The sequence below is a fragment of the Cavia porcellus genome, unplaced genomic scaffold, assembly GCF_034190915.1.
Source record: "Cavia porcellus strain 051 isolate PalLab524CR breed Dunkin Hartley unplaced genomic scaffold, mCavPor4.1 scaffold_9, whole genome shotgun sequence".
Taxonomy (NCBI): Eukaryota; Metazoa; Chordata; class Mammalia; order Rodentia; family Caviidae; genus Cavia; species Cavia porcellus.
The window spans coordinates 21,256,954-21,272,503 of record NW_026947492.1 but is presented as its reverse complement, the minus strand read 5'-3'; positions in this window follow the sequence as shown (position 1 = coordinate 21,272,503).

The following is a 15,550-nucleotide window of genomic DNA, read 5'->3' as shown; positions in this document are numbered from 1 at the left end:
GTCACATTATAAATACAGTGAAGTGAAAAGATAAATACTAGGAAGTAGGCAGCTAGATCTTTCTCAAACGGGAAGGGAGTCAAGAGATGGAGGGGTAGGGAAGGGGGAGAAGGGAAAGGGGACGAAAAAAGAAATTAAAATGTGTAATGTAATTACCAGCTCCACACAAGAAATGCAAACACAACATGTACTAATTTTAAAAGGTAAATTCTTTTAAAAGCCAGGTGATGTTCATGTAGTAGTCAAATACTGTCCATGGCCCGCCCATTTTATTCCCTAAGATGAAGCCTCGTCCTGAAAACAACGGTGCAATTGTTTGTTACTGTTATTTCCTCCAGGCAAAGCCCCAGCATAGATCTGACTCTGTCCTAGATGGAAGCCTGCCCAAGAGCCTGGCTGCTGTGTGTCCCTCAGGAGCTGAGAAACCACACTCCCCCACACTCGGGAGAAACTGGTAAATCAGGGCCAAAACCAGATCACGGCTGGACACAATCTCTTCCAGGTGCATCTCTAGCTTCCAGAGCACCTCCCCCTTCCCTGCTCTCCCTGGTCCCTGCTAGCAGGCCCCACCCAAGGCCTAGAGAGTTCTCAGCAGGGTACCTGGCGAAGGATGTACACACCACAGTAGCCCGTGAGCTATGAATCTGCCCGGAGCTCTGTCTACACTACTCTCCCTGCAGGCGAGAGCCTGGCCACACCATGGGCTCACACATTGAGGAGGAAAAGGTGCCCTCTTCAAGCTATTCAGCACCCATACTGGAGTCCTGAAACAGCAAACTGCTGTCTTGTGAACCACATCAGGAGCAAATTAGGTGAAATTTCACCTTTCTCCAGGAGGAGAGAAACTGAAAACAGCCTTCAGTTCATGCTAACCATCTCTGCAGGCCAAGTGTTCCTCTCAGCTCAGGAATATCTTCGTTTTGTGTGAAGCCCAAAATAAAAATAAAAAATGGAGTGTGCCTTGGTTTTCACATTTCGACATGGATCGCATCATCATGCCTCATGGTTTTGGAGATACCCAAGCATCTTGCGATCAATCTTCACCTGAGGTTTCTCCTGAAAACTCAGAGCCAAGAGATGAGCAGGATAACTTTCCCTGGAGGATGCACTTCCACAGCCTTACAGGGACATTACCATCTTGTATTTTTTGTGTTGCTACAACAATACCACAGAGTGGATGATTTATTTCAAAAAGAAACCTATTTTTCAGAGTTATGAAAGTAGGGGAGTTCAGTATCAAGGTGGAAGGATCTAATGAGACCCTTTTATGCTGTGCTAAGCCATGGCTGAAGCAAACAGCAAGACAGTGGTGTCGGGGTGGAGCTTGGTGGTAGAGGGCTTGCCACACATGTGTGAGGCTCCAGGTTGTATATCCAGCAGCAGAAAACTCTCAAGAGCAAGAGGGGGCTTCTTCTGCTTGTCCACTCTTGGAATAACTCTTGGAGTAACTCACTCCACTTTTGACCACAATGTCAAACTATTGATAAGGGAAGAGCCTCTATTAGGTCCCACCTCCCACCCGTCTTGCACTGAAGAGTAAGTTTCCAGCACAAAACAGGCACAGTGGTGAATACCTGTAATCCCAGCACTCAGGAAGCTGAGGCAGAAGGACTGCTGTGAGTTCAAGGTCAACCTGGGCTACCAAGTGAACTCCAGGCCAGCCTGAACTATGTAGCAAAACCCTGTCTCAAAAAGACAAAAAAAAAAAAAGTTTCTAACACATAACCGGGGAGGACACATTCAAACAATAACAACCTGCCTCACCCCCAAACCTCTTATCCTCTTCACAATGCAAATTACACTAATTCCATCCTAATAGTCGCCCTATTTTCACATGTCCCAGAATCAACTTACAATGTCTGAAGTCCCAAATCTCATCTAAATCAAAAATGGGTGAGACTCCAGACATGATTTATTCTGAGGCAAATTTCTCTCCAGCTGTGAGCCTGTAAAATCAAAATAAATTATATGCCTGCAAAATACAGTGGTAGCATGGGCGTAGGTTAGCCATTTCCTTCTAAAAGGGAGAAATGAGCAAGAAGAAAGGAAAAACTGTCTCCACATAAGTTTGAAACCCAACAAAGAAACAAGGCTGTTACAGCTGGTGATGTGATTCCATGCCCTGCATCCTGGAGTAAAGACTAGAGTTCCCAAAGCCTTGGGTTAATCTACTTCTCTGGATTTGTGGGAATCTGCTCACACTTAACTCTGTAGGGTTGAGCCTCAAGCCTACTGGTGTGCCAGGCCAGAGTTCCATGCTGGAGTACCATGGCTCTGTGGCCTCTGGGTTCTTTTACTGTCAGGCTCCACTGGATATTGCCCTAATGGGGTTGTGTATGATGGATACACCCCTGCAGCAGGATTCTTAGACTATCTGGTTCACATCTGGAAATCTAGATGAAAGCCAGTGTGGCCCCACAGCTCTCATATTCTTCACATCTGCAGAGTCAGTACTATGTGGACACCAGCAAGGTCCACGGCCTTTGCACTCTACAGTAAGAGCCTGAGCTGCCCCTGGGTCTGTTTGAGTCATACTTGCTACAGACAGGGAAATGTTTCAGAATTTGGGGAACAAAGACTTGGCAGGGCCCTGGGATTTCTGAAAGCATTCTCCCCTTTTGGAGTTCTGGTCTGTGACAGGAGAGGTGCTCACAAATCTCTGAAATGTCCTTGGAGCTTTGATGATCCCTTCCATCTGTCTCATCTCCTTAGTATAGGCCAGCGTGACCATGTCCTTGGTTTGAACATACAAACATGCTTTTCACTTTTCACATGGCCGGGTCACAGGTTTTCCAAGTCTTTCTATTCTCTCCCAGCTGTAGACCCCACATTTAAGTCATTTCTTTTCTCACACACGTTACTATAGCTGCCTAAAAGTTACCACAAAATTTCTTATGTATGGAAATTTCTTTCACCAAATATTCTAGCTCTAAAATTCTGCCTTCCATAAAACCAGTAGGTCTGGACACTATCCAGTAGTTCTTCATCTGCACTTAGCAAAAATGGCTTTTACAAGCTTATACACCCACCCTCTTGGTAAGCGTCTGCAATGCAGGCCAGGAAGAGAACAGAGTCCCAGAGCTCCAGCCATGGAGGGACTCAGGAAGCTTATTCACCTGCCCACTTGATAAGACCTGCATCTTGGGCCTAGAAAAGAACCATTACCTGTGAGCCAACTTCCACTCGAGCTGAAAATCAAACACCCTTCTCCCACCTGCCCGCTCCCCCCTTACCTACTGAGGATAGATATTTCAACATCTCGTGGGAGGATGACCATATGCAATATAGCAAATATGGGATATTTCCTTCTATCTTCTGTTTGAAGGCATAGGTTGTTTTCACTTTTTGTTATATTTCTTTTGCTCTATTCAGTATTCTCAATTGGTTTTACAATGTTCTATTTTTGGTTTGATTTTACAGTACATAATTGACTGGATAGCTATTGTTAAATTAAAGAGATATACCATGGTATTTAGTACTACTATCCCAGTATCCTACTGTGAAATCCTGTACCAATTTCATTGCATTGTCTCGATTGGATTTGTTCTGTCTTGCGCTGTTGCATATTTGCTACTTTCAAAATTAAAAAAAAAATTTTTAAATGGCTTTTACCCATTTCGAATACTGGGTTCTCCATTTCTAATCCCGTGTTAGAATGATCTTTAAAGTCCATAAGCATAGCAACATTCTGTTCACAATTGCTTCAGTTATTGCTGGAAGTTCTAACTTACCCGTTTCTTCTCTTCCATCCCCTCAGAATGATCCTTGATGCTCCATTCAGAGAAATCTAAACTTTTCTAGACTGAACCTCCAAATTCTTCTGGTCTGGACTCAATACCCAATCCAAATGTTAAATTATCTGTTATAGCAAAGTCCCACATTTTAGTGTCAATCTCATACTTCAGTTCACTTCACGTTGCTATAATGTAATATCACAGATTGGATTATTTATAAGGAAAAGAAATTTGTTTTTCACATTTATAATCTAAGAAGTCCAACACTAGGTCCTGGCATTAACAAGACCTTTATGCTACATCACCCCATGCAGAAGATGGAAGGCCAAGTGATTCTGCAAGAAAGTAAGAGAGAACAAAACCAAACCCACTTTTTAAACAAGTTCTTTCTCATAATAATTAACCCACCCCTTGGGTAATGATTTGCATCTATTTATGAGGTCAGTGCACTTATGACCTGAGCACCTCTCATTAGGTCTAACTCCCAACATGATTTCATTGAGAATTAAGTTACCAACACCTGAGCTTTGGGGAGGGGCACATTTAATCTATGGTAATCTTGTAGGATATTTTCAGGGTTGGATTGGGAAAAAAATGTAGAGGGAGTTCTTCAGCCCTGGAAATTTCCTCCAATAGGAACATACTTCACCTATCTCCCCGCCTCTGCCCAGACTTCATCCTTCCTACAGCCATCATGATGATCATCAAAAGGCTGGAGAGCTGTGACCTTCTGCACAAAATGCACATGTTGTAAATACCCCACAAAAAAATGTCATTCAGCGTCAAAGGGAAAAGTTCTAAAAATGTCCTCTGATGGCTGGTGTTTAAATTCCTGTATAAGAATTGCTGCTTTGGAGAGTGGAGGAAATCACAGGTGTAGTCTGGTGGTCTCTAACCCTCTGAGCTGCAGGACCCAGGGACCTTCATCTCTGTGTGTCATCATGAGAAACTAGTGAAATCTTTTTCACTAAACTTGTCTTTGTATAGAAATTTCCTAATGTATGTGTCATCCAAATAACAAACAAAACAAAAAAATGATTAAATTCTCATTTTTTGAGAGGGAGAGGGGATAAGAGCCCTAGACTTTCGGAATGTCTGCTCCCAGACTTAAGCCTGTCACTACCTACCCAGATGACCTTGGGTTAGGCAAGCATTCCACCAGCAATGTCATAGAGTAGGAATAAATGATCAATAAAAAGTTCTCTTCCAAAAGCAAAATTATATGATTAAACAATTAGGTAATGGACCTTTAATGAATTTAATTTTTCTTCCCCTTGGAGTACCAATTTCTTGGTTTCATGGTCTAGAAGTAGAATCATGACATGGGGCCAATTTAAACCTGTCATCAGATGTCTTACAGCCTTGGCTAAGTGTCTTTGCAGTGTTTGTGGAAGGATACTGGGCAAAATATTGAGTAATTGCAAAGTCCTTATTACTACGAATGAAGCAGGTAACCATAGAGTTCATTATCTGACATAATTGGGACACTCCAGTTCAGGAGTGTAAAGAAAAACTGTCCCTGAAAGTCCTGGCCATGCAATATTCTTTGCCCTTGCAAACATTTTGGGGAAAATAGGAAGAGGGGAGAAAATGACCATATTTGAAATAGAGTCATGAATCTAAAGAAAATGTTTTCAAAGATTTCTATGAGGCACTAGCAGCTCCTTAAAGTAATAGCAAACAGTTTAGACTCATTATTTAGTTTCCATAGAAAATAAACAACAGGTTTGTGTAGAATAGTAATAGTGGATTTAGCTCTCAGCCTCTTTTCCTCTTTGGTGGCCATGCATTTGAAGACAGGAAAGCATTTTCCCAATTATAGTTGGAACAGGAATGAGAGAGGTGTGGTGGCTCACCAAGTGCCTTTGTGTGACTGCAAGACCTGAGACCAGAATGTGTGCTGTTGTTAACACAATAACTGAGCACTACCCTCAGTATACAAGGTGGTAGCTGTCCTGTCAGTCTGTAGGTCTGTAGGTGACGCCAGAGCATGGTAGAATATCTCTGTAATCCTAGTGGTCAGAAGAATCACCACAGGTTCAAGGCAGCCTGGACTATATAATGAGTTCAATGTCAACCTTGACTACAAAGTGAGACCTTGGCAAAAAAAATGGTGAGGCCAGGAGTCCAGCAGTCCAGGAGGACTTACAGATCCAATTTGGCTGCCTGGGTACAGCAGACAAAGATGTCTCCTGTCTGAGTTCTGGGAATGTCAGGACTGGTCCAATCCCTGGTGTGACTCCTTGCATCTGGGCACAAAGCTGGAGATAGCAGATGCACCTATGCAAAGATGCTCCTAAGCAACCTCTGCTTCCCTGAAATTCCCTCTAAGGGCATCGGTGTAGCTGTCTCCTGGAGAGCAAAGCGGGGAAACCGGATCCAGCTTTGCACATCTCATTTGCCAGAGGAGATGTTAGAGCTCCTGACTGCGGGCTCTCACCGTCTGACCACACTTCCTCACTTAAGAATAGAAATGACTTCACAAATCTAAAATAGCAGTAGCCGTGAAACAAAACAGCAAGGCTTAGGCAACAGGAGCCAAGTCAAGAAACGAAAATACAAGTTAGGATTGAAATCTAAAAACCCATTCTGTATCCAATGTGGAGTTAGAGTCTTCCCGTGGGGTTGGGTCAGTATGAACTCAGGTTCTGGGCTGGAGCTCTCAGAATGGTTCTGTTCTAACTGGGCACTGGCGATATCAATCTATTTTTTCTAATAGTCCTGCCTTAGTCATTTTATTGAAAACGATTAAAAATGTTGGTTTGGGTAACAGAGTTGCTTGCAATTTTTCTATAGAGATAGGACCTAAAATTCCAAAATTCATCTCCTCTAGGTCCACGGGGATCCACCATCCTGGCTACAGACTTAACCGTGGAGGAGGCAGGAACCAGAACATACTGGCTCCAATCGCTCTCATCTCGCCTTTCAGGCTAAATTCTGTCCAGTAATTACTGCCCGTCATTCTGAGCAGTAATACATGGTTATCAGCCAGCACTCGTCAGAGGGGTGAGCAGAGCAGGCCTTCCCATCGCAGCCTCGGAGGACAGTCTTCATTATATTTTTGCTGAGTTACTTCACTCGATGGCTGCTTATAGAGAGTTATCTCCACTCTGCAGGGCTGGTCTGCTACTCTCAATCTCAATTATGGACCACTCTACCTCTTCTTGTCCCCCTGCTACTGAAAACAGAAAAGAACCGGATTTTCAATAGACCAGGCTCTCCCTGGAAGAGCTAGGACCAAGGCTGGCTGCAGATTTTTGGAGTAAGTCCTTCATTCTTGCATTTCTCCTCTCAGCCTTAGCAGCCTGAAGCCTAAATCCTAGCATTTTAACTCCAGAGCCAAATGACTCTAAGACATGTACTTAATCATTCTGTGGTTCAGTTTCCTGACCCATAAAATCAATATTAACCTTGTAAGGCATTTGTGAAGCTCATACTAAATAATATAAATAAAATAAATATGTCACTGTGATTGCAACGAGGAGCAGAAACACCAAAATGACATCCAGGATTTGGAAGCAGATTTATCTACCTTGATGAGCACTAATCAGGATCATTCCCAGAATATCAGGCCCTGAGCTCTGGTGGCCTAGAGCTCGTATGGGATAAGCAGGCAGGAAGTGCAGAGGCAGAATGGCATGTCCTTTGGGGACTGGTTTATGCAGTGGGCACCGTAGTGACCAGCCATACATCACAGTGACCAGCCATTTCTAAGAAACAGAAGCAACCGGAACAGGAAGAGGACCTACCACCTGGGCAACTGAGAAACTCAAGTCTACTGGCGGTGGGGAGGGGAGAGCATTTTCTGTTACATGATTATTGATCTTGATTATCAACTGGATTGGCCTGAGAGACATCCAAAAAACCTAGAAAGCACACTTCTAGGGGTACACAGGTGAGTCATAGGAACCTGAACCTAGAGACAGTATGTGGTTGCCGCCCCCTTTTTCTTGGGCATTTCCCCTGTTGCCTGCTTCCCAAAAGATGTGAGGTGAGCAGCCATCCTCTGCCATGCCCTTCTAATGTATCGCTGCCTTGGAGCCAGTCAATCATAAAAGAAAACCTCAGAAACTGTGAGTTAAAATAATGTGTCTTCCCTTCAATGGAGGGTGTCAAGTATTTTGTCCCAGCAATGGAAAATGGATCAAAATCAACTAGAAAAATTAGATTTCATAAAACCTCTCATGTCTCATCAAAGCTCAGTAAACAATAGTTGATACTATTATCATTAGCTTTATTTTCCATAGTTCTTTTGTTAGGGAACTTGAAAGTAACAGAGGTTACACTTAAAACAATATCTAACACCCACCCAGCTGGCTGCTTTTTCTAGGCCATTTGTCCCCTCCACAACCACACATCCCACCTGGGCAGAGCGTGCCAGGACAAGCACATTACTTCAGTTCTGTCTCTAATGCCTTATTTTATGCACTGCTCAGGGTCACTATTTTACGTAAGTGTGACTTTTTGAGTACTGGGAAAAGAACTGTCTCCTCCCTCCTCAGTTCCTATTTTTTCAGCTCTCATAAGATAGACCTTCAAGGAGAGCTGCTGGTCTATGGGAACCCATACACTGTATTTACAAAGCCCTTATTTATTGATTTTATTTTATTTTGTTACAGGGAAAAACAATTAGAGCAATGATAAAGAATTTCAAAACAAGATAATAGAAGATTAACAGTGGTTAGTACATTGCATATAGGCATGAAAATTGATCAGACAATATAAGCACAAACCAGAGCCCCATGTTAGCAGCCCCCAGTATTCTTGCACTGAGAGAAGCAGAGGACCTTGCCAGTTCTGTGTTTAACCTTTATGCCAGGCGTGCAAAGAAGACGTTTCTGCATCCATGTTTTGTGCTGCTATAACATAATGCTGGGCAATGTGTAAAGAAAAGAGTCTCACTTGGCACATGATTCTGGTGACCAGAGGGCCTGAACAATGTGATTCCAGTGATTCCAATTTCCTAGTGAAGGCGCTTGGGCTATACAATAACATGGTGGAAAAACAGAGAGGAAAAGGCATGAAGTGGTCACACACAGGAGCATGCACAGGGCCAGGGCAACACAAGATCAGAGGGAAGCCAGGCTCCTTACAACCCATTCTGAATGGAGCTAATTAACCTGCCCCACTCAGCAAGGCAACCTTAATATACTCATGCGAGTAGCGTCTCCACGACCTAATCTCTGTCCACTGGTGAAGTTTCCTCTGCCTCGAGGTGATCACACTGGCTATCTAAGCTCCAACATGGGTTTGAGGCAGGACCATGATTTGAAACCTGGTTTTGTTTTGAAATTCATCATCAATTGCATAACCTCTGAATGTTCTGAGTGCTGGATTTCAGAGGGGATCCTATAGGCAGATGTAGGGGCAATCCTCCCACCACTGTGAAACCTGGAACCTTGGTGATCCCATTTTTCCCTTCCTTTCATGCACTCCCAGAATGCACCACTAACATTACCCTGCCCAAAGAGAGAGACTTCCCTTCTCAACCTCTTTACTGTGCCACAGCCTCCAGACAATGCCCTTCGACACTGTGCAGCTGAGTCCTCTCCTCCCTCACCAACCGTACCCCCTCTCCATGTTAATAATCCCCTCCGATAAGAAACTTAGCTGATTTCCCAAGAAAGAGTTGGACATTATCTGTCTCAGCTTCAGCATTCCATCCATCCTCCATAGTTTTGGTGATAAATTCTCTCTCATTTGGACTCTGTCTCATACTGGACTCAAAATCCTAAGTGCCAGGGTCCAGATGATGGGACTGGAACACAGTAGGCACCTAATACGTATTTATTAAAGGCATTGAGGCTGTTGAATAATACTTGTTGATTGCCATTACTCACTGAGTCCCCACCAGCTCCCTTAGACAGAAATAATGAAAGCTGAATTGGGAGAGGAGTAGCAATTGAAAATATGGGAAGAAACTCAAGCAAAATTAAGGGCCTACTTCAAGGATTATTGATTTAGCACACTGTCACTCCACAAGTTGGAGATATCTCAGTTCTGCATAGCTCCCTGAACACTCTGGTCATCCCCTCTATAGCCAGAAAGAAAGGCATGTCATCTCTGACAATATTGCACAGGAGAGCAGAGAGTCACCTCTTACAGAGCCATCACCTTTGACTGAGTCCGACTGAAGATCACTGTGCAGGGCACACATGTGGCAAGGTTGACCCTTCCTGGTCTGACCACCTGCTATTGTGGGCACTTTGAGAAGTCACCTTGGGCAGTAATGTTGGCTAGGCTTGTGTGCAGCTACAGAGAGCTCTCTGAGCTCTTGACTGCATAAATGCATCAAATTGTCATTTTCCTGCTTTCTCCTCTCTGTGTATGTTTCATGAAGGGTTTAGGATGCTCACAATTGCCCGGCAGCACTGTCAAAAGCAGATCAAGGGGATAGAAATCATCAAAGGCCAAGAGAGAAAAATAGCAAAGACTCAGCTAAATAAACAACACACTGGAGATGGATGAACAGAGGAAACCAGGAAGGGATGCTAAGAAAAGACCGTGGCCCAAGCCAGGAAGCCAGGGCATGGCCCACTCCAGGCATTCCAGTGACTGACTCACTTTCCTTTGTGAACAGGAATTGAACACACATCCACATCTCTAAAATCAGGAGAGGAACATTTTACAGTCATTACAGGAACATTTACAGTCTTCTTACAGAAGAAGAAACCCTAAGAATCTGTTAGTTCAGAATTTCCAGTTTTAAAGATGAAGAGGCAAAGTCTCAGCAAAGTTAAGCAATTCGCAGAACCTCGCACAGCCGGCCTGTGACAGAGCTGGTTTCCCGCTCCAGCTCTCAGTAACCACCACTCTGAGTCGCATTTCAGATTCTTAAAAGACAGAACTCATTGCCAGATGAGTTCACAGTGTTCTTCTGTGTCAAACCTGGTGACTGGAAGGCGTTAAGCCTCAGCTCTAAAAAGCCAAGGACTGCTGAGTTCATTTGTGTAAGGTTTGTGCCTATGAATTTGTGTTTGTGGCCAGATACTGCATTGGACATTAAAGTCAGGTCGTCAAAGGGAAACACAATGATCAGATATGTTTTCCTTGTTCTTATTCTCTAACCCCAAGCTTGATGAGGTCTCTGAGGGTTTTATTTCACTTTCTTTCATTCTTGAAGCATCTGCAGTTTGACTTTCTATAAGCTCTTGCCCCAACTGACCCATTTCTCTCACCCACTTACCCACCCATGCTTACCAACCAGAAATAATTCCATCAAGTGACCACACTGCCAATTGCTTCTAAACAGCTGGGCTCAGGAGAAAGCCCTGGGGATGGGTTCCTATCCAGAGTTCTCCTCCCTGGCATGCTGTTTCTGGATGTACGTATATGTGGGCTGGGTGTTTTAATTAGTGCTGTTGGCTGGTTCAGTCACAGCTCCACAAGGAATACTTTCCTTCATCAGAGAAGACAAGTCCAAGAGCTCTGATTTCTAGAAAAGTAAAACAGCATCTGAAGGTCTGGGTCTTTTTTTGGTTGGTTGGTTGGTTGGTTGGTTGGTTGGTTGGTTTTATTTTGTTTTGCATACTGGGTATCACACAGCCCAGTCCTTTTTTAATTTTGAGACATGGTCCCCTAAGTTACCTACACTGGGCTTGAATTTCCATCCTCCTGCCTCGTCCTCCTAGAGTGCTGGAATAATAAGTGAGCACCATCACACCCAGCCAGAATCTTTTGTGTTCATTTTTATTCAACTATTTATTGAAACTGTATCAAGTATCCAGACTTGGGCTAGAATGTGGGGATTCTAAGAGAAAGGTAGGTGCTCCTGCTCATAACGCAGAATACAGGATAAACGTGCTATACACAGATAATAGATGGAAGCAGGACGAGGTACTAAAACCAGAAGGAGACCACTTTGGCCCAGCCCTGGGCTTGTGGGGTGAGGCAGAAAATGCTGAGGATCAGAAAGGCTTCCCAGGGGCTGGGGATTTAGCTCAGCGGCATAAGTACCTGCCTTGTAAGCAGGCAGTCGTGAGTTCGATCCCCGGTACCGATAAAAAGGAAAAAGACAAAAAACAAAACAAAACAAAAAAGGCTTCCCAGAGGCAGACATATTCCAACCAAGTCCCAAAGATGCAGAGACATTAAAAATGCAGAGTGGAGATTGCAAGGCTTTCTTGGTGTGGACAAGAATTTAAAAAATTAAAAGCTCAGACCAGCAGCATGGTGGAGATATAGGTGGTCAAGAAAATTGGCCTCCTTTCAAGAAAAACTGGCTGGTGAAACGGTGTCTGTGAGTGCGTGAGAGGTAGCGAAGGGGAAGGAGGAAAACGCAGATGTGTGCCACATTTGTTGGCACATGAGTGGCATCTGCCCAGCATTTCACATTCTATCTTTCACATATCACACCTCGTCTCCACAGTCCCAAGAGCAGCCCCACAAGGTTGACATGGGAGGTCCTGGCCTTTGCTAATTCCACGCTTGGTCCGAAATTGCCAGCCCAGCAAAGCATTTGCCCTCTCTGTCCTGTTTCCTTTCCCAGAGATTTACCCTCGACTCTCCCTTCTTCTCACTCAAGTGCTGTGTCTACCAAGTCCAGACCTCTTCTTCCTCCCTTGCTCGTGAGGTCTGATCATGAGTCTCTGCTTTAGAAGTGGATGCGTGCTCTTGAGCAACCGACAGGCACCACTGAATGTGTCCCAAAGTGGACTCGAACTCTGTCAGAACTTCCCTCCCCACTTTCCTTTTGAAAGTTACATTCCATTTGGAGTGCACCCAGTCTTCCAAAAGGGAAACCTATTAAACATCCGTGAATCCTCTTTTCATGCCCAGACCCCATCAATCTGAAATTTTGCCTTATAATGCAGACCCAATTCCTAGTTCACCCCTTTTCTCACTGCCAAGCCCCTCCCTGTCACCACTGCAGTATCTCCCTTTATGGTCATCCTTCTATCTGTCTGGGTCCTCTTCCCCAGGTTATTACAGCATTCACCCTTCATCCATGGGGGCCCATGCCAAAGCTCTCAGGGATGCCTAACACCACGGATAGTACCACCTCAGAAAGACAGACAGATAGATAGGTAGATAGATAGATAGATAGATAGATAGATAGATAGATAGATAGATATTGCCAAAAAGGTATACACACTTCAGGAAAAGAAAAATAGTATGATTTTTTACAACAGATGGTGTTGCCCTCATATGGGGAGCCCTAGAGGGTGTTGTATATCACAGAAATCCCACTATACTGCTGACACTTAGGAAAGAAATTGAAAATGCAGTGCAGCAATCTCAATGACCAAGGTTACCCAAGAAGCACTTTGCTGTACTATTAAATGTCTGGAAGCTCACAGCCACCAGTGTGAGCACCTCTTGTAATTACAGAGGCCATAGGTCACTTATATTAATCTCAGGATGGTTCCATAAATTTAATATTAAAATATTTATCCACTTGTTTTCCTGAAGTCTGTATACACTTTTGGCAGACTCTGTAGAGATGATGCAAATCCACACATAGAATTTTTCCTATACACAGTTTCCTGTGATAAGGTTTAATGTATAAATAAGCCACAGTAAAAGATTAGTAACAATGATTAATAATAAGTCAAATAATTTTAACAACATACTGTCCTAACAATTATGCAAATGCAATCTCCCTCCTCTCTTCTTGATATTTTCTTACTAGCTCTCCCTCCTGTCATGATGATGACACTAAAGAAATCCCTTTCTGGCTTCTCTTTGGCACATCCAAATGGCCAGTATCATCATTCTTGTGCTCTGGGGATGCTGTTAAATAAAATAAGTGTTACTTGAGCATGCGCACTGGAACGCTACAAGTCTGTCTGATAATAAATGGCTACTCAGTCACTAGAGGTCAGGTAGCCCGTGTATGCACTGAACCAACAACCATCCAGGCCCTGGGCAGGACACAAGGAAGCCCTGGGCAGGACACAAGTAAGCCCTGGGCAGGACACAAGGAAGCCCTGTGCGATTTCGTCACACTTCTCAGAACAGCATGCAACTCACAACTTCCACATTGCTTGTTTCTAGACTTTCCCACTAACATTATTGGACTGAAATTGACAGAACAAAACTGAAACTGCAGAAAGATAAACAATGGACAAGAATTCTGGTTTTGGAGGAAATCCCTTCCTCCGGCTCACCTCTCACTAAGCAAAAGCAAAACCAAAATTGTCTCATTTGGGCTGTTTCTCTGGTTTAAATTCTCCTTTCACTAAGCATGGATGACCCCTTACTGCCTGCTCCTTAAATCATTCCCCAAACCTACCTTCTACATTGTTACCCAGAAGCACTGTGTTGGGGCATGCTGTGCCCTTTCCTGATTTATCATCTTGACACAACCTGTTCTCTCTGCTTGAAATTCTCCCCTTGCCCTAGATTGAATCGGAGCCCTCCTGTGTGTGATCATTGCACTTCGTCACATTGCATGTTGTGAGCAAGCTCTCTCCCCGCCACCCTTAGCATTATGAGAATACGGTCTTTGTCTTACTCACCATCTCACCCAAAAAGCCTACCTAGCACAGCACCTGGTACATAGTATGAATGCATGCACGCACATGCACACACACACACTCATCAGTAAAAGTGAATTTAATTCCCCACCTGTTCAATTTTAGGTCTTCTAATTCAAGTGATGCCTCCTTTTTGAAGCCTTCCTTGATTTCACCAGCTATGCACAGCAATTTTTCAGATCTTTATTATTCTACTTTCTATACTGAATTAACCTTTTGATTCATCTGCCCTTGAATTGAGTTCTTAAAAGGCAGTGGAGACCACCTAGAAATTATCTGATGAATGAATGAATGGCTCATCCACATTCAGGAGTGGAAACTAAGATTTGGAGAAGTTGAGAGACATAAAAAGTTCAGTGACAATACGTCTGGGACTGAAACCCTTTGCTCACAGACATTCTCAATAGGAAACAGCAGACTGGATTCCTTTCTGCAGGATGGCCTCTGTCAAAACTCTCCGTAAAGCATCTGCCTTGTTCCTGAGGAGCAGAACCTTTCAGTGAGTCACACAAAACCCTCATAACTTGGGAAGCAGACACAGGCAGAAGGAGACCCATACGAGCCAGGCAGCTCTCTGCCACAAAGGACACCCATATTGACAATCTTCCCAACTGGGTGGCATGCTGTGCTTCTCCAGTCCCTCCTAGGAAAAACAGATTTACAACAGATCCTCTGAGCCACGGCCAGGACCTCTAATCTCGGGTGGCACCTGCATTTGCCTCCAGTTCTGCCCCTGATAGCTGTGTGACCTTGCGCACATCGAATTGAGCTTGTTTTCTTGACAATGAGAATAAAGATAACTACTGTTCATGATACCCGTGAAGAAAACTGAAGCCAACCAAAGCAGTAATATATGCATTTTTCATGTATCTTGTTACTGAATCTTTGTAAATATATTGGCAGAGCAGGAGCCAAATACATGCTAACCATGCATGGCGTCAAGCTATTCCTGGTTTGCACAACAATCTGTTCTCTTTTCAACAATTTCTAGGGGACCTGAATCCTCTTTAGATATCTTTGTTGGTTTCCTGTACTTTAATAGTGTAAGAAAAGAAGAATTCTAATTCAAATAGAGTATATCTAGAGCCATTTCTTTTAAGGGGCCAACATTTATAAGCCACTATGGATGCAGCATGAATATGTCCTGTTTTCCATGACTTCTGCAAGGCGCACCATGGTTGCTTAGCAAAATAGTTGGATAGCTTTGGGGGGGGGGAATATATATATATATATGAAATAAATCCAATAGTAACGGGAACTAAAAAGCATCTGATGCAAGGGGTGTTCCCAAAGAGTCAAAGCATATTCTCAAATGGATTGTAGATGCCACAAAGAAGC